Source organism: Gopherus flavomarginatus, unplaced genomic scaffold, assembly GCF_025201925.1.
Source record: "Gopherus flavomarginatus isolate rGopFla2 unplaced genomic scaffold, rGopFla2.mat.asm mat_scaffold_35_arrow_ctg1, whole genome shotgun sequence".
NCBI lineage: Eukaryota > Metazoa > Chordata > Testudines > Testudinidae > Gopherus > Gopherus flavomarginatus.
This window is the reverse complement of record NW_026115064.1, coordinates 2971013-2997859: the sequence shown is the minus strand read 5'-3', so window position 1 is coordinate 2997859 and position 26847 is coordinate 2971013. Positions and strand designations below refer to the sequence as shown.

At 54.2% G+C, this 26847-nt stretch overlaps 3 non-coding genes across 3 annotated transcripts; 2 read left to right on the top strand and 1 right to left on the bottom strand.

The window, feature by feature from the left end:
* Positions 1-5494: 5494 nt before the first annotated feature.
* Positions 5495-5566, top strand: TRNAQ-CUG (transfer RNA glutamine (anticodon CUG)). Its single transcript has one exon. It is a non-coding gene; the product is annotated as a tRNA-Gln (tRNA).
* Positions 5567-15440: 9874 nt separating this feature from the next.
* Positions 15441-15514, bottom strand: TRNAK-CUU (transfer RNA lysine (anticodon CUU)). The gene has a single exon. It is a non-coding gene; the product is annotated as a tRNA-Lys (tRNA).
* A 2417-nt stretch (positions 15515-17931) lies between these two features.
* Positions 17932-18124, top strand: LOC127042344 (U2 spliceosomal RNA). Its single transcript, XR_007771914.1, has one exon. It is a non-coding gene; the product is annotated as a U2 spliceosomal RNA (small nuclear RNA).
* The last annotated feature ends 8723 nt before the right edge of the window (positions 18125-26847 follow it).

The window sequence follows — 26847 nt, the reverse complement described above, 5'->3', positions numbered from 1 at the left end:
GCAGGAAGGGCCGCTCCCCAGTGGTCTCGCAGAGCTAGGGAGAGAAGGCAGCGCCCTAATCCCGCAGGAACGGCATCTCCCGAGGCCCCTGGCAGAGCTAGGGAGAGAAGGCAGCGCCCTAATCCCGCAGGAAGGGTCGCTCCCCAGTGGTCTCGCAGAGCTAGAGAGAGAAGGCAAGGCCCCATTCACGCAGGAAGGACCGCTCCCCAGTGGTCTAGCAGAGCTAGGGAGAGGAGGCAGAGCGATAATCCCGCAGGAAGGGCCTCTCCCCAGTGGTCACGTAGAGCGAGAGAAAGGAGTCAGCGCCGTAGTCCCGCAGGAATGGCCGCTCCCCAGTAGTCTCGCAGAGCTAGGGAGAGAAGGCAGCGCGATAATCCCGCAGGAAGGGCCGCTCCCCAGTGGTCTGGCACAGCAAGGGAGAGAAGGCAGCGCCCTAATCCCGCATGACGGGCCGCATCCCAAAGGTCTCGCAGAGCTCGGGAGAGCAGGCTGCACCCTAATCCCGCAGGAAGGGCCGCTCCCCAGTGGTCTCGCAGAGCTAGGGAGAGAAGTCACCTCCCAAATCCCGCAGGAATGGCCGCTTCCCAGTGGTCTCGCAGAGCTAGGGAGAGAACGAAGCGCCCTAATCCCGCAGGAAGGGCTACTCCCCAGGCCCCTGGCAGAGCTGGGGAGGGAAGCCAGCGCCCCGCCCACGCGAGAAGGGCCGCTCCCCTGTGGTCTCTCAGAGCTAGGGAGAGAAGGCAGCGCTCTAATCCCGCATGGCGGCCGCTCCCCAGTGTTCTCGCAGAGCTACGGAGAGCAGGCAGCGCCCTAATCCCGCAGGAAGGGCTGCTCTACAGTGGTCTCGCAGAGCTAGGGAGAGAAGGCAACGCCCTAATCCCGAAGGAAAGGCTACTCCCCAGGCCGCTGGCAGAGCTGGTGAGGGAAGCCAACGCCCAGCCCCCGCTCGGAGGGCCGCTCCCCAGTGGTCTCGCAGAGCAAGGGAGAGAAGGCAGCTCCCTAATCCCGCAGGAAGGGCCGCTCCCCAGTGGTCTCGCAGAGCTAGGGAGAGAAGGCAGCTTCCTAATCCCACAGGAACGGCTGGGCCCCAGTGATCTCACAGAGCTAGGGAGAGAAGGCAGCGGCCTAATCCCGCAGGAAAGGCCTCTGCCCAGTGGTCTCGCAGAGCTAGGGAGAGAAAGCAGCACCCTATTTCCGCAGGAATGACCGCGCCCCAATGGTCTCGCAGAGCTAGAGAGAGAAGGCAGCGCCATAATTCCTCAGAAATGGCTGCTCCCCAGGCCCCTGGCAGAGATAGGCAGAGAAGGCAGCGCCCTAATACTGCGGGAAGGGCTACTCCACAGGTCCGTGGCAGAGCTAGGGAGAGAAGGCAGCGCCCTATTCCAGCAGGAAGGGCCGCTCCCCAGTGGTCTCGCAGAGCTAGGGAGAGAAGGCAGCGCCCTAATCCCGCAGGAACGGCATCTCCCGAGGCCCCTGGCAGAGCTAGGGAGAGAAGGCAGCGCCCTAATCCCGCAGGAAGGGTCGCTCCCCAGTGGTCTTGCAGAGCTAGAGAGAGAAGGCAAGGCCCCATTCACGCAGGAAGGACCGCTCCCCAGTGGTCTAGCAGAGCTAGGGAGAGAAGGCAGAGCGATAATCCCGCAGGAAGGGCCTCTCCCCAGTGGTCACGTAGAGCGAGAGAAAGGAGTCAGCGCCGTAGTCCCGCAGGAACGGCCGCTCCCCAGTAGTCTCGCAGAGCTAGGGAGAGAAGGCAGCGCGATAATCCCGCAGGAAGGGCCGCTCCCCAGTGGTCTCGCACAGCAAGGGAGAGAAGGCAGCGCCCTAATCCCGCATGACGGGCCGCATCCCAAAGGTCTCGCAGAGCTCGGGAGAGCAGGCTGCACCCTAATCCCGCAGGAAGGGCCGCTCCCCAATGGTCTCGCAGAGCTAGAGAGAGAAGGCAGCGCCATAATTCCTCAGAAATGGCTGCTCCCCAGGCCCCTGGCAGAGATAGGCAGAGAAGGCAGCGCCCTAATACTGCGGGAAGGGCTACTCCACAGGTCCGTGGCAGAGCTAGGGAGAGAAGGCAGCGCCCTATTCCAGCAGGAAGGGCCGCTCCCCAGTGGTCTCGCAGAGCTAGGGAGAGAAGGCAGCGCCCTAATCCCGCAGGAACGGCATCTCCCGAGGCCCCTGGCAGAGCTAGGGAGAGAAGGCAGCGCCCTAATCCCGCAGGAAGGGTCGCTCCCCAGTGGTCTCGCAGAGCTAGAGAGAGAAGGCAAGGCCCCATTCACGCAGGAAGGACCGCTCCCCAGTGGTCTAGCAGAGCTAGGGAGAGGAGGCAGAGCGATAATCCCGCAGGAAGGGCCTCTCCCCAGTGGTCACGTAGAGCGAGAGAAAGGAGTCAGCGCCGTAGTCCCGCAGGAATGGCCGCTCCCCAGTAGTCTCGCAGAGCTAGGGAGAGAAGGCAGCGCGATAATCCCGCAGGAAGGGCTGCTCCCCAGTGGTCTCGCACAGCAAGGGAGAGAAGGCAGCGCCCTAATCCCGCATGACGGGCCGCATCCCAAAGGTCTCGCAGAGCTCGGGAGAGCAGGCTGCACCCTAATCCCGCAGGAAGGGCAACTCATCAGTGCTCTAGCACAGCTAGGGGGAGAAGGCAACGCCCTAATCCCGTAGGAAGGGCCATTCCCCAGGGACTGGCAGAGCTGCGGAGGGAAGCCAGCGCCCCACCCACGAGGGAAGGGCCGCTCCCCAGTGGTCTCACAGAGCAAGGGAAAGAAGGCTGCGCCCTAATCCCGCATGAATGGCCGCTTCCAAGTGGTCTCTCACAGCTAGGAATAGAAGGAAGCGCCCTAATCCCGCAGGAAGGGTCGCTCCCCAGTGGTCTCGCAGAGCTAGGGAGAGAAGGCAAGGCCTTATTCCCGCAGGAAGGATCGCTCCCCAGTGGTCTCGCAGAGCTAGGGAGAGAAGGCAGCGCCCAAATCCGGCAGGAAGTTCCGCTCTCCAGTAGTCTCGCAGAGCTAGGGAGAGGAGGCAGAGCGATTATCCCGCAGGAACGGCCGCTTCCCAGTGGTCTCGCACAGCTAGGGAGAGAAGGCACCGCCGAAATCCCGCAGAAACGGCCTCTTCCCAGTGGTCTCGCACAGCTAGGGAGAGAAGGCAGCGCCCTAATTCCGCAGGAAGGGCTGCTCCCCAGGCCCCTGGCAGAGCTGGGGAGGGAAGCTAGCGCCCCGCCCCCGCAGGAAGGGCCGCTCCCCAGTGGTCTCGCAGAGCTAGGGAGAGAAGGCAGAGCCCTAATCCCGCAAGAAGTTCTGCTCCCCAGTAGTCTCTCAGAGCTAGGGAGAGAAGGAAGCGCCCGAATCCCGCAGGAAGGGGTATTTTCCAGGCCCTTGGCAGAGTTGGGGAGGGAAGCCAGTGCCCTGCCACCGCGGGAAGGGCCGCTCCCCTGTGGTCTCACAGAGCTAGGGAGAGAACGCAGCGCCCTAATCCCGCAGGAAGGGCCGCTCCCCAGTGGTCTCTCAGAGCTAGGGAGAGAATGCAGCGCCCTAATCCCGCAGGAGGAACTGCTCCCCAATTGTCTTGCAGAGCTAGTCAGAGGAGGCAGCGCCCTAATCCCGCAGGAAGGGTCGCTCCCCATTGGTCTCGCAGAGCTAGGGAGAGGAGGCAGCGCCCTAATCCCGCAGGAAGGGCCGCTCCCCAGTGGTCTCGCAGAGCTAGGGATAGGAGGCAGCGCCCTAATCCCGCTGGAATGGTCACTCCTCAGTGGTCTCGCAGAGCTAGGGAGAGAAGGCAGCGCCCTAATCCCGCAGGGAGGTCCGCTCCACAGTGGTCTCGCAGAGCTAGGGATAGGAGGCAGCACCCTAATCCCACAGGAAGGGCCGATCCCCAGTTGTCTTGCAGAGCTAGGGAGAGGAGGCAGCGCCCTAATCCCACAGGAACGGCTGCTCCCCAATTGTCTCGCAGAGCTGGGGAGGGAAGCCAGCGCCCCGCCCCCGCAGGAAGTGCCGCTCCCCTGTGGTCTCGTAGAGCCAGGGAGAGAAGACAGCGCCCTAATCCCGCAGGAAGAGCTGATCCTCAGACCCCTTGCAGAGCTGGGGAGGGATCCCAGCGCCCCGCCCCCGCAGGAACGGCCGCTCCCCAGTGGTCTCACAGAGCTAGGGAGAGAAGGCAGCGCCCTAATCCCGCAGGAAGGGCCGCTCCCCAATGGTCTCGCAGAGCTAGGGAGAGAAGGCAGCGCCCTAATCCCGCAGGAAGGGCTGCTCCCCAGGCCCCTGGCAGAGCTGGGGAAGGATCCCAGCGCCCCACCGCCACAGTAACGGTCGCTCCCCACTCCTGTCGCAGAGCTAGGAAGGAACCTATCACACCACGTGCCCAGGAACGGCCGCTCTCCAGTCCCCTCACAGATCCGGGGATACAATCAAGCGCCCTGCCCCTGCTAATACTGCTGCTGGCCAGTCCTCTGGCAGAGCTAGGGAGGGATGGCAGCGCCTTACTCCCGCAGGAACGGCCGCTTTACATTCCCCTTGCAGACGTGGAGAGGGAAGGCTGCGCCCCTCCCCCGCAGGTCTGCACACTGGCCATGGCCATGGCCAGTAGCGCAGCGCAGAAGCTGCTCCAGCCCTGCAGCCTGTGGGCAGCGCATTGGGGTGGGGGCAGCACGGAGGAGGCAGGGGTCAGGTGGGCGGGGGGCTGAGACACAAATGGGGCGGACACGCGCCTGCCAGGAGCTGCCTGGTTCACCCCTTGCCCGGGAGATGCAGGAGTGGCCTGGATCATGGCTCGGCTGCAGAGCTTGGAGCCCAGGCTGGGCCCAGGAGTGAGAGGATGGGGGAGCTGGGGGTGTAGCAGAGGTTGGAGCCAAGAATTGGTTGGAGATGGGGTTGTGCCACTTCCGCTTGGCGGCAGGGGGGCCCTCTGGCTTTTTTTTTTTTTTGCTCCGCCCCCCACATCCCAATATTTCATCTTTGACATCTGGTCACCCTAGCCTGATATGAAGGAGGATGTCTGGACCAAGGGGCCAGGGACTGGCCTTTGCTAGAGAAACCACTGTCAAGTTTTAGCCAATTAGGACAAGTCAGCAAATAAGAACAACCTCAGGTATCAGTAACTGCTACAGGTTGCAAATTCCTACATGCAGCAGTTTCTGGCACTACACCTGCACAGCTCTGCTCCCCGGCTCTTTTCGGGCTCCTGCTCTCTCCTTAGCTCTGCCCCACTCTCACCCAGGCAGTTCCAGCTCACATGAAGGCTGGGATCCCTGGCCTGGTGACTCCCTCATTACACTGCCTGGCCTGTCAGTGCAGCTAACTTGGAGCTTTGGCCTCTCCCCATTGTCCCTGGGGACTGTCAGTCTCAGGGTCCTGATTTCCCATTGATCCTTCCCCCTTCTGTTGGTGCTGGGAACTAGCCAACCAACCCCCCCCCCCACACACACACACTAAGTTTTAATAAAGTGCCAAGAGCCCCCTTACACAAGCAGCCCCATGAGGGTCACCGATGTGCAGAGAAGGCAGCACAAGCTGCTCCCATGGTGCAATGGGCAGCACTCAGGACTCTGAATCCTGTAATCTGAGTTCAAATCTCAGTGGGACCTTGTGTTGGCTTGTGGTCATAGGCAGCAGGTTATATACATTTGTGGTGCTCGTGCTCCAGGAACATTCAGGGCTGGAGGCCCTGCTCCAGTAATATTTGGAGTTGGGTCTCTTCCCCTGGCCCCTGCATGGCAACCCTCCCCTCTGTTGTGGTGCATCCCTGCCTGACAAAAAGCTGCATGTGCCTGTCCCCTGCCTGCTCCTGCTGCTGGAGTAGAGGGATTCTGGGCAGAACTGCAGCCCCAGAGTCCTAGTGCAGGCTGCCCTCAGCCTCTCCAACACCCCCAACCCTGAGCTCCCTCTGAACCCTGATTCTCTGCCCCAGTCCTGAGCCCCCTCCTGCATCATGAATCCCTCATCCTCAGCCCTACGCTCCCTCCCAGAGGGTGCACTCCTTCCCACCCCCAGAGCCTGCACCTCTCACCCCTTCCTACAACCCTGCTGGAGCCTGCACCCAGCACCCAAACTCCATCCTAAAGCCTGAATCCTGCACCCTAATCCCCCCCAAACCCCCTCCCAGAGCCTTAGGCAGGTGGGGGTGGAGTTTGGGGGCGGGTTCTGGGCACCACCAAAATTTCTACAAACTTGCCACCCACCCATGCTTGTGGTAATGCCCCAGAGCTCAACTCCTCTGTCTCCAGCTGTGTAAGAGTGAATCTTTCACCTCCTGCTGGGTGACTCACATCTCCGAGAGCCAGGTCTTTGGCAGGGATGGCCACAATGGGATAGGGCTCTAGAACTTGCTACCCTGATAGTTGGGATTCTTGCTGCTGCACCTGATGTTCACAAGCTTGGCCCTTGTGCTTCCTACCACACGTTTCCTCTGGCCCACATGGCGCTTGAAGAAAGGAGTGCCAGCGCTGGGATTAATAGTCAGGCCTTGGCAGGAGGGAGGAAGAGTCCCAGGCTGGAGCCCCACACACCTTCCCTCCTCCAGGCACCTAGAGCAGAGGCAGCCCAGCTCTGTCCGCTGGATACCTCAGCAGAGTAGGTGAGTTCATGTAAATACAGTCTGGTCCCAAAGCTTCCCCCCAACCCTGGTCATCAGTAGCTGCCAGGGGAGAGCTCATTCACACCTCGCTTACAAATCATCATTTGAAATTCTAAGGTTGACCAACACTGCCGAAGCCAATACACCGACATTGTCAGCAAACACAACAGCTGGGTGAGGAAATCCGGCTTTGTCCAGACTTTCCAAACCTATTTGACTTTCTCAGGTACAAGTAGTTTTCATAGGTTGTATCTGCTTTTAAAGTGTGTGTTAACGTTTCAATTTCCATTCAAATTTGCAACCAATGACAACATTGGCAGTGCTGCATGTAACTACCTGACCACTGAGGGAGGGGGTGTTGGGGAAAATCGGGGAAGGGGGTGTACAGCCCCCTGGCTGGGGGGCATATAGGCAATGCCCAGTTTCACTGAATTGAGTCTCCTACTGCAGCACCTCAGTAGGTTACATCAGAGAGGAGCTGCAGCGTCTAGGCGGTGGGATGCCTGTGCCTTTAAGAGCCCAGCCCTGGGAAGTCCATGCTGAGAGGTGCTGCCTGTGGGAGGGGAAATAAAAAAGCCCTCTGCTTCCCCCACCCATGTTTGCAAACACTGGAGTCTCAGCCCACCGGGATAACTGTTCCCCCTCGGCCCCTGCCTGTGCCGGGGTTTAACCCTCTGGCAGTGCCTCCCTCCGGGCTTAACTCTGGCTCCTTCCCACCTCCCTGACTTTGCCTTCAGTCCCTCTCCTAACTCTGCCTCCAGCTGCTTGACCCCTGACCAGTCAATTTCCACCTCCTGCTCAGACCCTGGACACCTACTCCTCTGATTTGCCCTCCTTTGCCCCTTTTTAATCCCTGTAAAAAGTAGTCGATGCTGTGTCCCATTCTCTGGAGGGAGCGCTGGGCGCCTGGCCCCTGCCTGCGCAGTGCTCAAAGTGCCCAATGATCTTGTGGATGTTTGCTGAGTGCTGCAGGGTCACCCGAAGGGGGAGAGAGACGCGGTTAGGAGGTGATGCAGCCAAGGATGCCTCACCCAACACTGAGATGCAGCCACCTCTGGGGTGATTTACACAAGTCAGCAAATGAATATGGAACAAGAAACACATTGAAAGGATCGAGGCAGCTGCAGGAGGTGGAGAAAACCAGAAAAAGCAGTATCCCTGGATCCCAGCCCTGTCCTCCCCCACTCTACCCCCTAATTTCTACTCCCCTCCCACATTTGAGGGGAGAACCCAGGAGTCCTGGTCCCCAGCCTTGCCCACCTCCATATTTTGATATGGCTCCATCCAACAGCTGCCTCCACAATTGCAGAGCAGTGCCATGGGGCACACTGAGGCCTGCCTGTTTGCACAGGATGGGCAATGCCAGTGCTCCAGGATGGGGAGAGATGATGCTAAGGGAGAAGCAAGCAGCAGACAGCTCCCATGACAGAGAAAGAAATGCCAGGGGGTGCTGTGCTGCAAGGAGTGAATGGGGTTGGCAGGGAATGGGAGGATCTTCCCTCACAGCAGGTGCGTCTGTCCCCCTCCCAATTCCTCCCCAGCCCTACCCCAGCGCAGGCTAATCCCAGCCCAGCTACCAGGATTAAATTTGGCCTGGATTCCCCAGCTGCTGGGGGTGGGGCGTGGGGCTGGGAAGAATGAGCCTCTACTCCTCCTTCCCCAGACACAGTTGCATGGGCACAGACCAAAGGAGCCTGCAGCACTGCTGCCTAGAGGAAACTGAGGCACCAGCCACTGACAGACACCTCATGGCTCTCCTCATCCTCATCCTCTTTTCCATATACAACCTGGCCAGGGGAGGGGGGGTAAACTCAAGGCAGTTGCATAGTTAACCTGTGGAACTCCTTGCCAGAGGATGTTGTGAAGGGCAAGACTATAACAGGGTTCAAAAAAGAACTAGATAAGTTTATGGTGGATAGATCCATCAAGGGCTATTAGCCAGGGTGGGCAGGGATGGTGCCTGTAGCCTCTGTTTGCCCGAAGCTGGGAATGGGCAACAGGGGATGGATCGCTTGATGATTCCCTGCTCTGTTCATTCCCTCTGGGGAACCTGGCACTGGCCACTGTCAGAAGACAGGAGGATACTGGGCTAGATGGACTTTGCGTCTGAACCAGTCTGGCCGCTCTTATGTCTCCCTTGGCGCAGCAGTGACACCCAGTGGGCAGTCAGAGTAATGCACAGAAGGTGTTTTCCTTGGCGCAGCAGTGACACCCAGTGGTCAATCAGGGTAACACACAGAGCATGTTTCCCTTGGAGCAGCAGTGACACCTCGTGGTCATTCAGGGTAATGCACAGAAAGTGTTTCCATTGATACAGCAATGACACCCAGCGGTCAGGTGGTGTAATGCACAGCGTGTGTCTGCCTTCTAGGAGCAGTGACACCAACGGACCAGTCACGGTAAGGCACAGAGTGTATTTCTCACCAAGCTGGGTAATGCACAGAGCATGTTTCCCATGGAGCAGCAGTGACACCCAGTGACCAGCAGGAGTGGCATCAGACTCTTCTCGTTTGGTGGGAGACGGAGGTGGGTAGACAAAAAAAATTGAGGGGCTGTGCCCCCCCATCACCTGGCCTCTCCCATGCCTCTGCTCCTTCTCAGTTAAAGGCCAGGCTCATCTCCTCTCCCACTGGCCAGGGTTTACAGCAATACAACCTTTATTAAAATAAAATAGTGAACAGTTTACTTTCAATAAGCTAAATCTGTCCAAATTTTAGTATTAAATCCAAAGTTCTTAAAGATCCCATCAACAACCAAAACCTAAATGAAAATTTGAAACCAAAAACAATGCTTAATTTAAAACCCAAAACATTAAGAAAAACTTTGTTTTTAGAAATAAAAACTAACAAATGCCATAAATTAATAATTTCAAGGCTTTATCAAAAAGGTGTGCTACAGCAGGATGATAAAATAACATCAAATAAATAAGCCTGAACTCTAAAACCTCCTATAAAGGAATTGAATCCTTGAATACTGGCCAAATCTGTATAAAATATGCAGAAGTATGTCAAAACTGGTGTTGCAGGTCAGCCATTCGAATCCAGCAAATGTCAATTAAAATCTCCATTCCAACTTAAAAAACCAAAACAACCCAATAAACCAAAACAGTCACCGCCTGAAACAAACCTGCATAGAAGCAAAATTAAACCTGTGCCAGCATTGGAACAAATGATGTAAATGTCTAATTCTAACTTCTTGTTTCTTGCAGGAGGAAAGTGTTTTGCACCCCAGTAACCAGGCTATCACTGCAGCTTTCCTTTCACGAAATAAGATTTTTACCAAATATAAATTGCCCTCAAATTTCTCTAAGAGAAATTGAAATTGTATCTTTGCACTAATATCCCAAGTGTGCAAGTCCATCCCCTCAGAGCAGCCCCACACCCTGAGCCCAGGGGAGAATCCCAACTAGTTGGGCATTTGTAACCCTGGGGCCTGAAGCTGATGAGAGAAAGGGAAGTGAGCCATCTTGGAGCTTTCCGATACCACCTGCTGGGAGCACAGGGAATTGACTGAGCGACGTCCTGGCTGATTTTGACCTTGTTCTCCACCAGCAGGCTCCACTGGAGAGCTCGGGAGTGACATGACCATGGGAGCACCCTATGTACATATTAAAATCTGGCATTTGGGGGCCACTGGGGTGTAATGTGGGTACTTTTGGGGTTGGGTCCCACATGCGAAGGGATGTGGACAATTTGGAGAGAGTCCAGCGGCGGGCAATAGAAATGATTAGGAGGCTGGGGCACATGACTTACGAGACCCTACAGGCCATACCCTGTATGTTAAGCTAAGGCAAGGTTAGCATATCTATATTGTGACCTTTTACTAAGAAAGCAAAGTTGACCTGTATCTTGTTACTTAAATAGATAGGTACTCACGCCTGTCTAAGACCTTTACTTAGACCAATCGACAATGGAGAATGGCATAGTTTTTTTTTTCAGTATTCTACCCACAGACTTAACAGGTACAACACAAGGGAACTTATGTGCATATGTACATGTCATCAACATGCACAAACATACTAGCCTGTGAAGTAAGCGTACCCTAACGTTTTGTGGGTGAGGAATGAAATTTGGACATAGGAGGAAGGATTTCCGGTACTTGTGCCCTATAAAAGAGGTAACCCACCTCACTAGAGCACTTCACTCTATCATTCTGACTTACTTCCTCCACTCTCTCTCTATGTACTAGCAGTAGGCTGTACTTGTTCTTAAACTTTAAGTTTCAAGGGAACTAGGCTAAGCTCCATTTCCGTAAGTTTTTATTCTTTGTTTATTAGGTTTTGATTTTAAGTTTAACTTAGTCAAGTAAACCCTAAGTAACAGTAGCTTTTTCTAAGCGCTGCATCTTTCACTCAAGAATTGAGAAACCTGAACTGCAAGGGTGGTTCTGTGTCTCTTACCACCAGGTTATCAAGGAATTGTGGTAAGAGACATTAACCAAAACTTTGTTGCATATAATGCCCTATGTATCTATTGAATAGCAGTAAAGCAACTGTAACTTTGTAACTCAATTAAATTAAATAAAATGTAAGCTAATAAATTAAATTTTCATCATATTATCCAAATTAATATTATTAGTACACCCTAAATCAGGGTACATGGGACAGAGATATGGAGTGCAGGTGGATGAGGGCACTGGCCCTGGGAGTGCAGGCTCTAGGGTGGGGTTAGAATGAGAGGTTCAGGGTGCAGTAGAGGGCACGGGGTTAGGGCAGAGAATTGGGCTGTCAGGGCTCTGGAACAAGACCAGGAAAAAGAGAATTGAGGTGAAAGAGGGAGATCAGGCTAGAGCAAAAAGTGGTGGGGGAAAAAGAAGTTTGAGCTGTAAGTGGGAAGAAAAAACTCAACCCCCCTCTTATCAGGGCATCTAAGAACTAGATGAAAGACATCTCTCCCCCACTGCAATAGCAACTCCAGTAGGCCTGGGCTGAGGGGAGAACTCCTCTCCCCAGCAGCTCGAGCTGGTTTGGGCTACAGACATCTTGCCTCCACAGATCTGGTGTTCTTGAGCTGGGACAGGGGAGGGGCTCCTCTCCTCTCCATTTGGGACATGGCGGGATGAGAGATGTGACAGAGCTTTACGGGAAATCATTATTTGCCTGATTCATGTGCCAGTCCTAGTCTCTGCTGACACAAACAAGCCATTTATCCTGCATGCTGATGCCAGTTTGGAGGGTTTGGGAGCAGTCTCGTACCAGGAAGTGGAAGGCAAATGTAAATCTGTAGCCTTTGCCAGCTGAGGACTGTCTGATAGAGAAACTTGCTATCCCATCCACCAGCTGAAGTTCTTGGGCTTGAAATGGGCAATCACTGAGAACTTTGGAGACTACTTGTGTGGTGCTCAGTTTCAGGTATGGACAGAGAACAATCCACTGACTTATGTGTTAACAAGGGCTAAGCTGGATGCTGCAGGGCAGAGATGGGTGGCTACTTTTGCTAGCTGTGACTTCAGCATTCAATACCAATGATATGGTATAATAGGGAGTGTGATTTACCAGGAGCACCAATTCTTGGTTGTGGGGAGGATGTAAGCAGGGTCAGAATGAACTCTACCCTGAAATCTATTGGTGATGTGTTGTAAAAGTCTTTTGTTGCTGATGTGCATGGTCACACCCACCCCACATTGCATGATGGGGGTGCTTGTCCAAATGGTCATTTCGGCTGCTGTGAGATCCCCAATCTCTTTCTTATTAGGGCAGGAGTAATAAAGCGTAGTTATCCTGGTGATATGAATCAAGGACAGTAGAACGGTCCTTAGCAGGTCATGCTTTTGGGAGTCACCCGAACCTACATATATCTCATTAGGCAAGGGACATGGGTTCCAAAGCATAGTGAAATAAAAAAAGTTGAAAATGAATATTTAAATTTAGTACTATGGGTCTTTTTTGAAGTTTCTAACTGCAGATATCATGGCTTTTTTTCTTTTTTAGTTTAAAAATAAAGCTCTTTGTGATTGTAGTAGAAATTCAGTTCTATGCTACATACCTAAGATCACTAATAGTTAAGAATAAGTTTTAGATGTATTTAGAGTGGGGGGTTCTGATCTCACTTACATACTGAAAGTTGTAAGCAACTTCACAGTTAGGTAAAATGCTCTTTTCTACACTGACTGCATGGAAATTTTGCAGGTTGGACTCAGAGAATGCAGCTGGGGGGCAGGACTGTTGTGGCACATGCCCCATTTCTGCAACCAACATTTGCTACCTCACTCCATAATGCCACACACAGAGCGACCTTTTACCTTTTAGAATCAGAATATATCACATAAGAGATTGAATAGCATAAGCTTAAGGTGAGTAACTGTAGCACTAACAGCAATTTTAAGAAATTCAAAAATGTCTCTGTCTTTACACACCAGGAACAACAAAAAGGAAATCAACTAAAACAACCACAGACAGCTAAACACCCACTCTTACCTCCCACGTTCTTTTGGCATTTGGAACCCGTACCCCTTATTGGTGAGTACTTTTCAGGTGAGGGTGAAGCTGAAGGCTTAACTGAAAACAGTTTAAGAAGTGCTCCCGTCTCTGGCACTCAGCTTTTCAGCTCCCAATGGGGTCCAAACCCCAAATAGATCCCTTTTACCCTGTAGAAGCTGTAATATCCTGTGACCAGGACAGCTGCGCATCTGCCTGCCAGCGTGAGAGCGCATAAGGTGCTAATCCAGATAGTGGTGGCTGAGTGGCAGCGGTCATGAAAAACCAGCAGAATGGTGCAGCAAAAGTGTGCTGGGCCCATAACCCAGAGATTAATGGATCAAAGCCATCCTCTGCTACATGTGTGCTTGCTTCTTTTCCCTCAGGGCCTTCCAGCAAGGCAGTGACCAGCAGAGCACCAAGAGCCTAGGCCATGAGGCTACCTGGACTGAAGGCAAGAGGCAGGCCTGGGTATGGCGAGGGCCTCCTGTCCTGGAATGAGGCTGCAGTACTTCCTGGTCCCCTTTTCCCACCCACACTGGCAGGCAGCGTGTGCTGCGGGAGAACAGGAAGGAGGCTCTCGGGACACCAGGCAGTGCTGTGTGTGTGGCTGTCAGGGGAAAGAGCCTAGGCTCCTGACTCAAACTGCCATTGACTGGCGTGGCTCTGCACACCATCAGCCAGGGCAGGCCAGGCTGCGGACGTGACTCAGGCGTGAGCAGCATGGCCGCGCTTTCCTGACAAGGCGTGAGGCAGGCCAAGAGCTTTGCACAGTCTATAGGGAAGTGGGAGGGAGGCGTCTTTGAGCCGGCGTGTCTCGTCTGCTTCTCCTTTGCCACTTGGGAGGAGGCGGGGAGAGAGCGAAATGTTCCTGGCTGAAAGTTTTTGTGCTCGGCTTTGAGGATTAAACCTGAGCCTCTGGAACAGATGCTGGGAGATGGGTTTCTGAATGACATCCAGCCCGGTCTTCGGGCCACTAGCTGAACGCACTGTGGCCAAGAGGCAGCAAAATGGGACCTTTGAGGCTCCCCGCAGGCAGGGCCAGCTTTAGGAAATGCGGGGCCCAATTCAAACATATTCGGCGGGGCCCCGGCAGGGATGACTAAAAAAAAAACCATGTAAATAAAAGCCTTTCATTTCTTAGCAGCCGGTTCCCTGTAAAAAGTTCTGATTTAAGGGATGTGCCACAGTATGTATTTTTTGTACCAATAGGGTTACCATACATCCATATTTTTAAAAATTTCTCCCAGATGGTCTATTTAAGAACCAAAAAGCTGGACATGTCCAGGAAAATACGGATGTATGTTAACCCTACCTAAAATTCTTTTTTAAAAAGATGGGCCTGAACTAGAAATGAGCTCCGTTTCACATGTGTGGGTCCCCGCCACTCCCTGGGGGTGTGCTAGGGTGACCAGATGTCCCAATTTTATAGAGACAGTCCCGATTTGGGGGGTCTTTTGCTTATATAGGATCCTATTACCCCCCACCCTGTTCCAATTTTTCACACTTGCTGTCTGGTCACCCTAAGGTGTGCACATGTGTGGGTCACAGCTGTTCACTGCCCCTCTCATTGCAGCGTGTGTGCAGGGTTACTGCCCTGGGAACTGCAGGGCACCAGTGGACATGGGGCTGGCTGGAGGCAGGGCAGGGGCTGACTGGAGGTAGTGTCTGGCTGCAAGCAGGGCAAGGCGTGCGGGGCTGGCTGCAGACAGGACAGGGGGTGCAGGACTGGCTGCAAATGGGCTGGCTGCAGGCAGGGCAGGGTGTGTGGGACTGGCTGCTGACAGGGGCTGGCAGCAGGCAGGGGGATGTGGGGTGGAGTGGGCTGGTTGGCTTCAGGCAGGGCCTCAGGGGAGTGCACAGGGGTTGGCAGGCCTGGAGACAGAGGAGTGTGGGACTGGCTGGCTTAAGGCAGGGGAGTGTGGCAAGGGTTGACTGGAGACAGGGCACGGGGTGCGGGGCTGGTGCAGGCAGGGCAAGGGTTGCAGCAGGGGCTGGCTGTGGGCAGGGGTGCGGGTACAGGGGGTACAGCCTACCCTGTACGGTAAGTGCCCCCTCCTCCACCAAGGTAGCAGCAGCAGCCCAGGGCTCGGGGGCTATTTAAAGGGCCTGGGGCTCCCCTGCTTCCACCGCCCCAGCCCTTTGAATAGCCACGGGAGCCCTGGGGAAGTGGCGGGGCTCCGGGAGCTGTTTAAAGGGCCGGGGCGGTAGAAGCAAGGGGAGCCCCAGACTTTTTAAATAGCCCCCAAGACTCCAGCAGCGGGGCTCTGGTGGCAATTTAAACAGCCTGAGGCTCCAGTCCCTGCTGGGAGCCCCAGGCCCTTTAAATTGCCCCCTGGGGAAGCTGGGCCACCCTAGTAGAGTGCACCAGCAGGGCTTGGGTGCGGGGCCCGATTCAGGGGAATTGGTTGAATTGGCCTAAAGCCGGCCCTGCCCGCAGGAAAGCAAGGAAGTAGCACAGGCTTATCACTGTCCCTGGGTGGGCTTGAACCACCATCCTTTCAGTTAAGAGCCAAACGTGCTGACCCATTGCACCACAGAGACACAGACAGGCCAGGCTGTATGGAGCACAACAGTCAGGAATCAGCTCAGGGTCCGGTCTAGCACATGCATGCAGTGGTTGGACAAGCAACAGCAAGGAACTGGACTGGTGCGGAGTGAAAGATCTGTGGGAAGGAACCGAAAATAGTACTGGGGCTGCAGTACAGGGCTTGCATACACTTTCTTTGGCCTGTTTTGCTGGAAGAGTTAGCAGGGCAAGCTTGTTAGTTACAGGTAAGGGGGTGAGTTTATGCAAATTCTGGACTCTGGGACCACAGCTGGGGTGGGACAGGCACAACTTTTGTGGCACATGCACCCTCTCTACAACCTACCTTCGTTACTTCACTCCATAACAGCACACACAGAGCAACCTTTTACCTTTCACCACCAAAATATACTGTAGAAGAAATCTAATAGCATAACTTTAAGATGAGAAACTTTAGTACTAACAACAATTCTAAAGATATTCAAAAATATGTCTGTCTTTAGACACCAGACACAAAATCAATCAGACCGAGAACAAACATCTATTCCTACTTCCCACACACTTTTGGGGGGGGGGGTTGGAACCCATACCCCTTAATGATGAGTCCTTTCCAAGCGAGGGGCAAGCTCTCAGGCCTCAAATGCCAGGTACAGTTACTCTCTCCTTGATCCAAACTAAACAGGAAAATACACTTGATTACTCCTGCCCCAATAACAAAGAGATGGGGGATCCCAAAGCAGCTGAAATGACCATTTGGACAAGCACTCCCCTCATGCAATCTGGGGTGGGTGTAACCATGCAAATGACATCAGCTCCAAAAGGCCTTTACAACAGATCACCAACAGATGGCAGGGTAGAGTTCATACCGACCCTGCTTAAACTAGATTGTGGCAAAGATTAAAAAACACTGAATGTTAAAACTCACCAAACGCGGGTGAATCCATTCTCATTGTCGTACCCGCTTCTTAAACTCCACACCTGAACGTAGCCCTCACATGGACAACATACCCTCCTAACTCAGTGTCTGTATGTTAACCTTTTACCCCCAGTCAGAGCTATTGCAGATTCTGTATTCCTTATGCCACCCGATCTTAAACCGAACTTCGCACCCCCTGGGTAATCTGTACATTGTTCCCTGATTACCAGAAACTTCTACACCTAAATGCTGTACCGTACACCTTTTTCTTCTTTGAACGTCATCTTACTAAAAAGTTGACATTTGTTCGAGATCCTGGCTCCTGTTCCCTTGCAAGGCGTGTGCCTTTGCTCAAGGTTTAGTCTGCTAATACAGCGGGGGCAGGGTGGGGGCCGATTGAGCCAGAGACGCTTGCCTGCTGCAGACACGGATCAAAGGCTGAACCTCATCCCCCACGAGCTGAAGGCTTAATTGAAAACAGTTTAAGCAGTACTCCCGTCTCCGGCACTCAGCTACCCAGCTCCCAATGGGGTCCAAACCCCAAATAGATCCTTTCTACCCTGTAGAAGCTGTAAAAGCCTGTGACCAGGGTAGCTGCCTAGCAGCCGGCGCATATGCCTGCCAACGTGAGAGCTCGTAAGGCACTAATCCAGATAGAGGTGGCTGGGTGGCAGGGGGAGTAAAGAGCCAGCAGAGTGGTGCAGCGGACACATGCTGGGCCCATAACCCAGAGGTCAATGGATCAAAGCCATTCTCTGATACACGAGCACTTGTCTCTTTTCGCTCTGGGCCTTCAAGCGATCAAAACCCTCAGTTTGCGGGCCCAGATCTGTCTGCCATGTGCCTGGGCAGCAGCAGGACAGTCTCAAGAGAGCAGCTCCCACCCATTATCTCTTGTAGTGGAAAGGAAGTAGAATTGTGGTTGGACTTTTGCTATTTCTGTTCAGGGAATCAGTGGCTGTGAGGTAACCCTTACTGATAATGGCAGGGGAAGAGTTCTCACTTCTGCATTGATGCTGCAATTTTTTGTTGTGCCCTTTCTCTCCCCCTTCAATGCAGGCAGGTAGGCTTGGTGGCTTGGGGATGTGGGTCAAGCTTGGTTTCTTTTGGCAGACACCTGGTTGAGAACTGGTGCTCTACGGTCTTGTCTAAACTGACCAGCCCTAATGTCTGTAGCCTCGTCTCATACTTTGAAAGCCTTTTATTTACCCCTTTCCACTGCAAAAACGACTATTTAGTCCTACTCTTTTTTTCCAAGCTGCTAACCAGTTACTGATCCATGAGAGGGCCCCAGCCATCTGGAGTAGCTTGTGATTGTGAGTGGCAACCTCAGGGCAGATTGTTAAGAAGCAGAGCACAATCCCCAAACTGGTTGTGTGTTCTAGACTTACGTTTCACCAAGTGTCAGATTCTGGATGACATCCTTTTTATGACTTTTTAAAGCAAACTTGCTATTTTTGCATCATTTGAGCATTCTATGCAGAGGACTAGAAATGTTTCTATTAACCTGAATGTTAGATCATTTTAACATTGGCTGGAATCACAATGTTAAATTAGTTCTTATGACTTTAATAACTGATACTTCCTGTATCTCAGGACTAGCTATTAAACTGATTTTTGGACTAGGGAGATGGTATAGCAGCTTCCTCCATCCCTTGCACACATCACCCTGTTACTGTGGCACTGAACCCCCAGGAGCGGTGGACCTCCCTATGGGGAGAATATCGTGGTTGAAGAGCAGCGAAGAAAAATGGTGTTGTCTGTGTTCCCATTTGGTTTGTTCTGAGTATGGTTTTGAGTCGTTTTTAACTCTTTCATCAGTTATTAGTAACATCTTATTATCAGGCCTCTGAACTGAAAGGCTGCTCTTGCAGGTTTTACTTTGTCGTTGTTTGTAGGTCAAATAGCCGCTTTCTTAGGCCTCGTCTACACTACGCATTTAAACCGAATTTAGCAGCATTAAAACGAATTAACCCTGCACCCGTCCACACAATGAAGCCCTTTATATCGATATAAAGGGTTCTTAATACCGATATCTGTACTGCTCCCCGACGAGGGGAGTAGTGCAGAAATCGGTATTGCCATGTTGGATTAGGGTTAGTGTGGCCGCAATTCAATAGTATTGGCCTCCGGGCGGTATCCCACAGTGCATCCTTGTGACCGCTCTGGAAAGCAATCTGAACTCGGATGCACTGGCCAGGTAAACAGGAAAAGCCCCGCGAATTTTGAATTTCATTTCCTGTTTGCCCAGCATGGAGCTCTGATCAGCACAGGTGGCGATGCAGTCCCAAACCCAAAACGAGCTCCAGCGTGGACCGTCTGGGAGGTACTGGATCTGATCACTATATGGAGAGACAAATCTGTTCTATCAGAGCTCCGTTACAGAAGACGAAATGACAAAACATTTGAAAAAATCTCCAGGCTATAATAGACAGAGTCCACAGCCGGGACTCAGCACAGTGCTGCGTGACAAGCATAACGGAAAGCCAAAGAATCAAATGGACGTTCATGGAGGGAGGGAGGGGAGACTGAGGACTCCAGCGATCCCACAGTCCCTGCAGTCTTTGAAAAGCATTTGCATTCTTAGATGAGCTCCCAATGCCTGAACAGTCAAACACATTTTCCCAAGTGTTTCAAGGGACCCTGGAGCTAGGCAAAGAGGTCCAACCGGCAGGGCCCCTGGAGCTAGGTTTAGGGGTCCTAGAGATAGGGCCCCTTGAGCTAGGGTTGGGGGACCCATGCATAAGGCCCCTTGACCTAGGGTGAAGGGCCCCATGGGTAGGGCCTCTGAAGCTAGGGTTAGGGGACCCAGGGGTACAGGGCCTGCAGATAGGGTTAAGGGTCCCATGAGAAGGGACCTTGGAGCTAGGGTTAGGGGTCCCACAGGAAGGGCCGTTGGAGCTAGGGTTAGGGTTCCCACATGTAGGGACCCTGGAGCTAGGGCTAGGAGCCCCATGGACGGGGCCACAGGAGCAAGGGTTGGTGGTCCCAGGGGTGGGGTGCCTGGAGCTAGTGTTTGGGTGTCTAGGGGTGGGGCCCCTGGAGCTAGGGTTAGCGGCCCCATGGGCAGGGCACCTTGAGCAGGGGTTTGGATCCCCAGCAATGGGGCCTCTGGAGCAAGGGTTAGGGGTCCAAGGGGTGGGACCCATGGAACTAGGGTTAGGGGTCCCACTGGTAGGGCCCCTGGAGCGAGGGTTAGGGGACCCAGTGGTAGGGCCCATGCAGCTAGGGTTTGGAGCCCCAGAGATGGGGCCCATGGAGCTAGGGATAGGGGTTCCAAGAGTGGGGCCCCTGGAACTAGGGTTAGAGGCCCCACGGGTAGGGCCCCTGAAGGTAGGGTTAGGCATCCCAGGGGTAAGGCCCCTGGAGCTAAGATTAGGGGTCCCACGGGTAGGTCCCCTGGAGCTAGGATTATGGGTCAAATGGGCACGAAGCCAGGAGCTAAGGTTAGAGCACCCACAGGTAGGACCTCAGGAGCTAGGGTTAGGGGCCCCACGGATAGGGCCCCTGGAGCTTGGGTTAGGGATCCTAAGGGAAGGACCTCTGGAGCTAGGGTTAGGTGCCCCACGGGCAGGAGCCCAGGAGCTAGATTTAGGGGCCCCAAGGATGGGGCTCCTGGAACTAGGGTTAAGGTCCCCACGGGTAGAGCCCATGGAGCTAAGGCTAGGGGCCCCATGGGGAGGTCCCATAGAGCTAGGGTTAGGGTCCCCACGGGTAGGGCCCCTGGAGATAGGGTCAGGGGCCCCAGGGATAGAGCCCCTGGAGCTAGTGTCAGGGACTCTAACCCCCAGATGGCAAAGTTAGTTGTCTGACTGCGATAGAGACAGGCAACACCAGCAAGGTCCGATCAAAAGCTCTTTATTGACAAGTGCACGCATCAATAGAGAGCAGCTCGTCTCCCGAGAGAACCAGCCCGCTCTTTAAATCTTAGTATAAGCCTATATAGACAGTTCTGTCCCGTCATAAATTATTCACTGGTGCAACCCACTCCCTTCTTTTAACAACTAGAAACTAGACACCTTTAGTATACATACATACCTAAAGTTAGAAATGTAGGGGAGTTAAAAACAAACAACGAACAAAACCAGGGAGTGAAAACAAGGAGGCTGGGAAACTAGGGCTCTTATCAGTTCTTCGAAGGAGCTGCCCTAACAGAGCACATCTGGTACTATGCCAGGAATGCAGCTTCTCGCTTATCTCACTTTTTCCCAGCGCTTGTGAGACATGCTGCTGCTTCTCAGTGTTTTCCACTCAGGAATTACCCAAAAACCTCTGTTAGCCTGACTTTGGTCAGGTTGGCATACCTTGTTTTGTCTGCAATATCTTTATTCAGGCCTAACACTAGGGATAGGGGCCCCACGAGTACTATTCCTGGAGCTAGGACTCGGGGCCCAAGGGGTATGCCCCCTGGAGCTAGGGATAGGGGTCACAAAAGTAGGGCCTTTGGAGCTAGGGTTAGGGGCCCAACGGGTGGGGTCCCTGAAGCTAGGGATAGGAGCCCCATGGGTAGGGCCCCTGGAACTAGGCTTAAGGGCCCCAGGGATTGGGCCCCTGAAGTTATTGTAAAGGGTCCCAGGGGTGGGGCGCCTGGAGATAGGTTTAGGGGCCCGACGGGTATGGCCCCTGCAGCTAGGGTTAGGGGCCCCATGGGTAGGGCCCCTGGAGCTAGGTTTGGGGGTCCCACGGGTAAGGACTCTGTAGCTAGGGTTAGATCCCCATGGGTTGGGCCCCTGGAGCTAGGGTTAGAAGCCATAGGGATGGGGCCCTTGGAGCTAGGGTTAGGGGTACTGGGGGTCAGGCCCTTGGAGCTAGGGTTAGGGTTCCACGCATATGGCATCTGGAGCTAGGGTTAGGGGACACAGGGGTAAGGCCCCTATAGCTAGGGTTAGTGGTCGCATGGGTAGGGCCTCTGGAGCTAGGGTTAGGGGCCCCACAGGAAGAGACCCTAGAGTCTGGGTTAGGGGCCCCAGGGCTGGGGCTCATGGTGCTAGGGTTAGGGGTCCTAGGGGTGGGCCCTGGACCTAGGGATAGGGGTCCTAGTGGTGGGGTGCTTGGAGCTACGGTTAGGGGCCCCAGGGGTAGAACCCATGGACCTTGGGTTAGGGGTCCCATGGGTCGGGACACTGGATCTAGGGACAGGGGCCCCATTGGTAGGGCCCCTGGAAATTGGGTTAGTGGTTCCACGCGTAGAGCCCCTGTAGCTAGCGTTAGCGGGCGCATGGCTAAGGCCCTTGGAGATTGGATTTGGGGCCCCAGGGACTTGGCCCTTGAGCTAGGGTTAGTGTTCGTGTGGGTGGGGCCTCTGGAGCTAGTGTGTGGGTTTCCAGGGGGTGGGGTCTCTGGAGCTAGGGCTAAGGACCCCACGGGTAGGGCCTCTTTAGCTAAGGTAAGGGCCCTACGGGCAGGGTGCCTGGAGCAAGTGTTAGGGACCCCATGGGTAGGACCCTTGGAATTAGGGTTAGGAGCCCCAGGTATGGAGCCCCTGGAGCTAGGGTTAGGGGATGCAGGGGTCGGGTCCCTGGAGCTTGGGTTAGGGGCCCCACGGAGAGGGCCCCTGGAGATAGGGTTAGTGGCGCAAGGGGTAGGGCCCCTGGATCTTTGGTAACGGACCCAAGGGGTAGGGCCCCGGAAGCTAAGGTTAGGGTCCCATAGGTAGGGCCATTGGAGCTAGTATTATGATTCCCACATGTAGGGCCCCTGGAGCTAGGGTTAGGGTTCCCAGGGGTGGGGCCTCTAGACCTAGTGTTAGGGGCACCACGAGGACGGCCCCTGGAGTTAGGGTAAGGTCCCACGGGTAGAGCCCTTGGAGCTAGGGTAAGGGGAACCACGGGTAGGGCCCCTGGAGCTAGGGGAAGAAGCCCCACGAGTAGGGCCCCTAGTGCTTTGTTAGGGAAATCAGGGATGGGGACCCTGGAGGTAGGGTTAGGGCCTCAATGGTTAGAGCCCCTGGAGTTTCCATTAGGGGTCCCATGGGTAGGATCCTTGGAGCTAGGGTTAGGAGCCCTAGGAGTAGATCCTCTGGAGCTGGGGATATGAGCCTCAGTGGTAGGGCCCCTGGAGCTAGGGTTAGGGGTCTCACGGGTAAGGCCTCTGGAACTAGGGTTAGGGGCCCACAGGTTGGGGCCCTGAAGTTAGAGTTAGGGGTCCCACTGGTAGGGCCCCTGGAGCTAGGGTTAGGGGTCTTATGGGTAAGGCCTCTGGAACTAGGGTTAGGGGCCCACAGGTAGGGGCCCACAGGTAGGGGCCCTGCAGTTAGGGTTAGGGGTCCCACTGGTAGGGCCCCTGGAGCGAGGGTTAGGGGCCCCACGGGTTGGGCCCCTGGAGCTAGAGTTAGGGGCCCCAGGGAAGGAGTCCCTGGAGCTAGGGTTAGGGGCCCCAGTGGTAGGGCCCCAGGAGCAAGTGTTAGAGACCTTACGGTTAGGGCTCCTGGAGCTTGGGTTAGGGGCCTCACATGTAGGGTCTAAGGAGTTAGGGTTAGCAGCCCAATGGGTAGGGCCCCGGTAGCTACGGTTAGGGGCCCCAGTGGTAGAACCCTGTAGCTGGGTTGAGAGGTTTATTTAAAATAGACACACATTTTTTAAGATCTGCTTCAGAAATGCTAATGTTGATATAAGCAAAAGTCTTCATAGTGTTCCCCTGGTCATCTTTCCTGATAACAATTTCCGCATCTGTAACATTTCCAAACTTGCTGAATCTTTCCTGCAGTTCAGCCTCAGATACTGTATTGCCAAGTCCTCCAACATATAAACGTTTTAAAACTTGTTTTTTCTCCATAATAAAAAGTCAGACTGTTTCATTTAGGATGTATGTTTTATCCTTCGCACATGTCCAGCCAGGAAAGGGTAGGGCCTCTGGAGCTAGGGTTAGGATCCCAATGGGTAGGGACCCTGGAGCTATAGTTTGGGGCCCTATGAGCAGAGTCCCTAAAGCTAGGGTTAGGGGCCCCGGGGATGGGGCACCTGGAGCTAAGTTTAGGGGCACCATGGGTATGACCCCTGCAGCTAGGGTTAGGGGCCTAAGCGGTAGAACCCCTGGAGTTTGGGTTAGGGGTCCCACGTGAAGAGCCTCTGTCCTAAAAAACTACTCAGCTCACCGCACTCCCTGGGCTATTCCAACCATCCCACAAACTGCTTCTCTTTGTCAGCTGCTCTGCTCCACAATATAATTTCAGAGTCTCTTACTGGCTAACAAAGCTCTTTAGTGATTTCAGCTCAGGAACCTAGAATTTCAATTGTTAAAAGAATCAAATTTCAGCTTTATTCTTCAACTGCTAAAAGAGAAAAAAGTGCAATTCATGTTTTTGGGTCATCCAAGGAGCTCACTCCCTTGTCTAGCGAGTGCCACTCAAGTGATGGTGAGAATCCCTGTCTCAAAGCAGTTTCACAGTTCCTCATCCACACAATCAGGGTGACAACACTCCACATCTCATTCCCCAACAACAAATAAACCGGCGATACCACAGCTGCCAAAGCAGCCATCCCAGGCTGTCGTTGCCGTGTCAGGAGGGGTGTGTGTGCCTGTGCAAACACGATCAGCCCCTGAAATTCTTTTCTACACTCTCCATAATTCACCACCAGATGTCAAGGTAGAGATCATCCTGCTTCTGCTTACATAGGTATCTGTGCTCCCCACAACCCCCTAATCCCACCGGGACCCATCTAGCCTTTATAAAGGTATCTGTGCTCCCCACAAACCTCTAAGCCCCCCAGGGAACCCGCAAGCCCAGATGTAGGTATCTGTACGCCCCACAAACCCCCTAATACCCACAGGACCCCTCCAGCCTGTAGGTAGGTATCTGTGACCCCCAGAGCCACACAAAGACCCTCAGGACCCCTACAGCATGGATGTTTGTATCTGTGACCCCCACAAAGCGCCTAAGCTACCCAGGGACCCCTACAATCGGGATGTAGGTATCTGTTCCTCCCAAAACACCTAATCCTCCCCGAGACCCCTCCAGCCTAGACATACGTATCTCAGACCCCACAACTCTCCTAAGACCTCCGAAACCCCTCCAGCCTAGACGCAGGTATCTGTGCCCCTCACAAACCCCCTAGGCCACGATGGGACCCCTCCAGCCTCGACATAGTTATCTGAGCTCCCCCCACCCCCCCCTAAGGCCCCCAGGACCCCTCTTGCCTGGATGAAGGTATCTGTGCCCCCCACAAACCCCTAAGCCCCACCAACATCCCTATAGCCTGGAAGTAGGTATCTGTGCACCCTCACAAACCCACTGATCCTCCCAGCGACCCTAAAGCATGAACATAGGTATCTGTACCCCAAAATGCCCCAATGCAACCCTGGAGGCTCTACAGCCTCGAAATAGGTATCTGTGCCCCCCCACAACTCTCAAATACCCCCACAACCCCTCCAGCCTGGAAGTAGATATTTGTCACCTCCAGGAACCCCCTAAGCACTCACCAGGGCTTCTCCAGCCTGGACATAGGTATCTCTGCCTCCCACAAGCCCCCTAAGACGCATAGGTCCCCCACCAGCCTGGTTGTAGCTATGTGTATGCCACACAAACCCCCTAAGCTCCCCAGGGCCCCCTCCAACCAGGACATAGGTATCTGCACAACCACAACTCTTTAAGTCCCCAGGGATCCCTCCAGACCATGCATAGGTTTCTGTGCCCCTCACCAACTCCCTAAACCCCCAGGGACCACTACAGCTTGGACGTATGTGTCTGTGCTCACCACAACCCCCTAAGCCATCCAGGGACCTCTCCAGCCCGGATGTAGATATTTGTGTCCCCTGTGAAGTCCCTAATCCCCACCGGAATCCCTCCAGCCTAGACGTAGCTATCTGTGCCCCTCACTACCCCTAATCCCCAGCAGGGATCTCTACAGCCTCTACGTAGGTGTGATGCTCTGTGCATTACCCTGCGTGGCCACACGGCGTCACTATTCCTCTATGAGAGAAATGCTCTGTGCATTACCCTGCGTGGCCACACAGTGTCACTGTTGCTCCATGTGGGAAATGTTCTGGGCATTAACCTGCATGGCCACACGGTGTCACTGTTGCTCCATGTGGGAAATGCTCTGGGCATTACTGTGATGGAGTAGGGACTGTCTGTGTGGGGGATGGGAGAGCAAGGGGTGACTTTAGGACCGGACACGTGCTCAGCCTGTAACGTGAGCTAGGCAGGGGGGATGGGGTCAGCACCTTTGCCAGGGAAGCTGGACACAGGAAGGGGCCGGCTGGAGGGAGTTAGTTCAGTTTCGGTTTTGGTCTAGGTGGTTGGAAATCAGGGAATCCGAAACTGGGAGTTAAGTTTCCTGAACCTCCAGAAGGACTCGATTGAGGGGTCCTGCTTGTGCCTCCAAACTCTGCTGTATCCTTCACTCCTGCTGTCCAATAAACCTTCTGTTTTACTGGCTGGCTGAGAGTCACCTTGTGTCCCAGGAAGAGAGGTGCAGGACCAGACTCCCTCACACTCCGTGACAGACCCTCAGCCCTTCCGGGACCCCTGTAGCCTGGACGTAGGTATCTGTGCCCCGCCACCAAACACCTAAGACCCCTGTAGACCCCTCCATCCTGAGCTTAGGTATCTGTGCCCCCGCACAAGCCCCCTAAGCCCCCTAGGGACCTATACAGAAAGAACATTGTTATCTGTGCCCCATATAGACTCCATAAGCCCCCCTGGACACTCCAGTGTGCATGTAGGTATATGTGCCCCTCAGAAACCCCCTAACCGCCCAGGAAACCCTACAGCCTGGATGTAGGTATTTGTGCCCCCACAAGCCCCCTATCCCCCCGCCGGGACATCTACAATCTGGATGTAGATATCTGTGCTCCTCACAAAACCTCTAATCACCCCTGGGACCGATACAGCCTGGACATACGTATCTGTACCCACTCGAACCACTAAGACCCCCTGGTACCCCTACAGCCGGGACACAGGTATCCTGGGCCCCCAAAAATCCCCTAAGACTCCCAGGATGCCTCCAGCCTGGACGTAGGTATCTATGCCCCCCATGAACCCCCTAAACCCCACTGGGACCCCTAGATCCTGGAGATTGGTATCTGTGTCCCCCCAAAAACTCTCTAAGCCCCCCAGGGACCCCTACGGCCTGGACGTAGTTATCTGTGCACCTCAAAGCCCCTAAGATCCCTCGGACCCCTACAGCCTGGATGTAGGTGTGACGGTGCTCCCTGTGGGAGCCAGCTGAGGTCACTTAATCAGGGTGAACTGCAAACAAAACAGGGCAGAAAAATCCCTAATGCTGGTGGTGATTTCAATACTTAGATTTACCAAGCCAGCACAAAGCAGCTTCTGTAGTACCTCACTGCTTACTTAGAAGTTTAAGCCACGCAGTTCCCTTAAAGTACCCAGCCTCAGGCCTCCGTCCAGACACACGTCAGATATGATGACGATTCCTGAAAATCTTACTTCATCATATAAAAGAAAAGATTCTTCCAATCCCAAAGGATCAG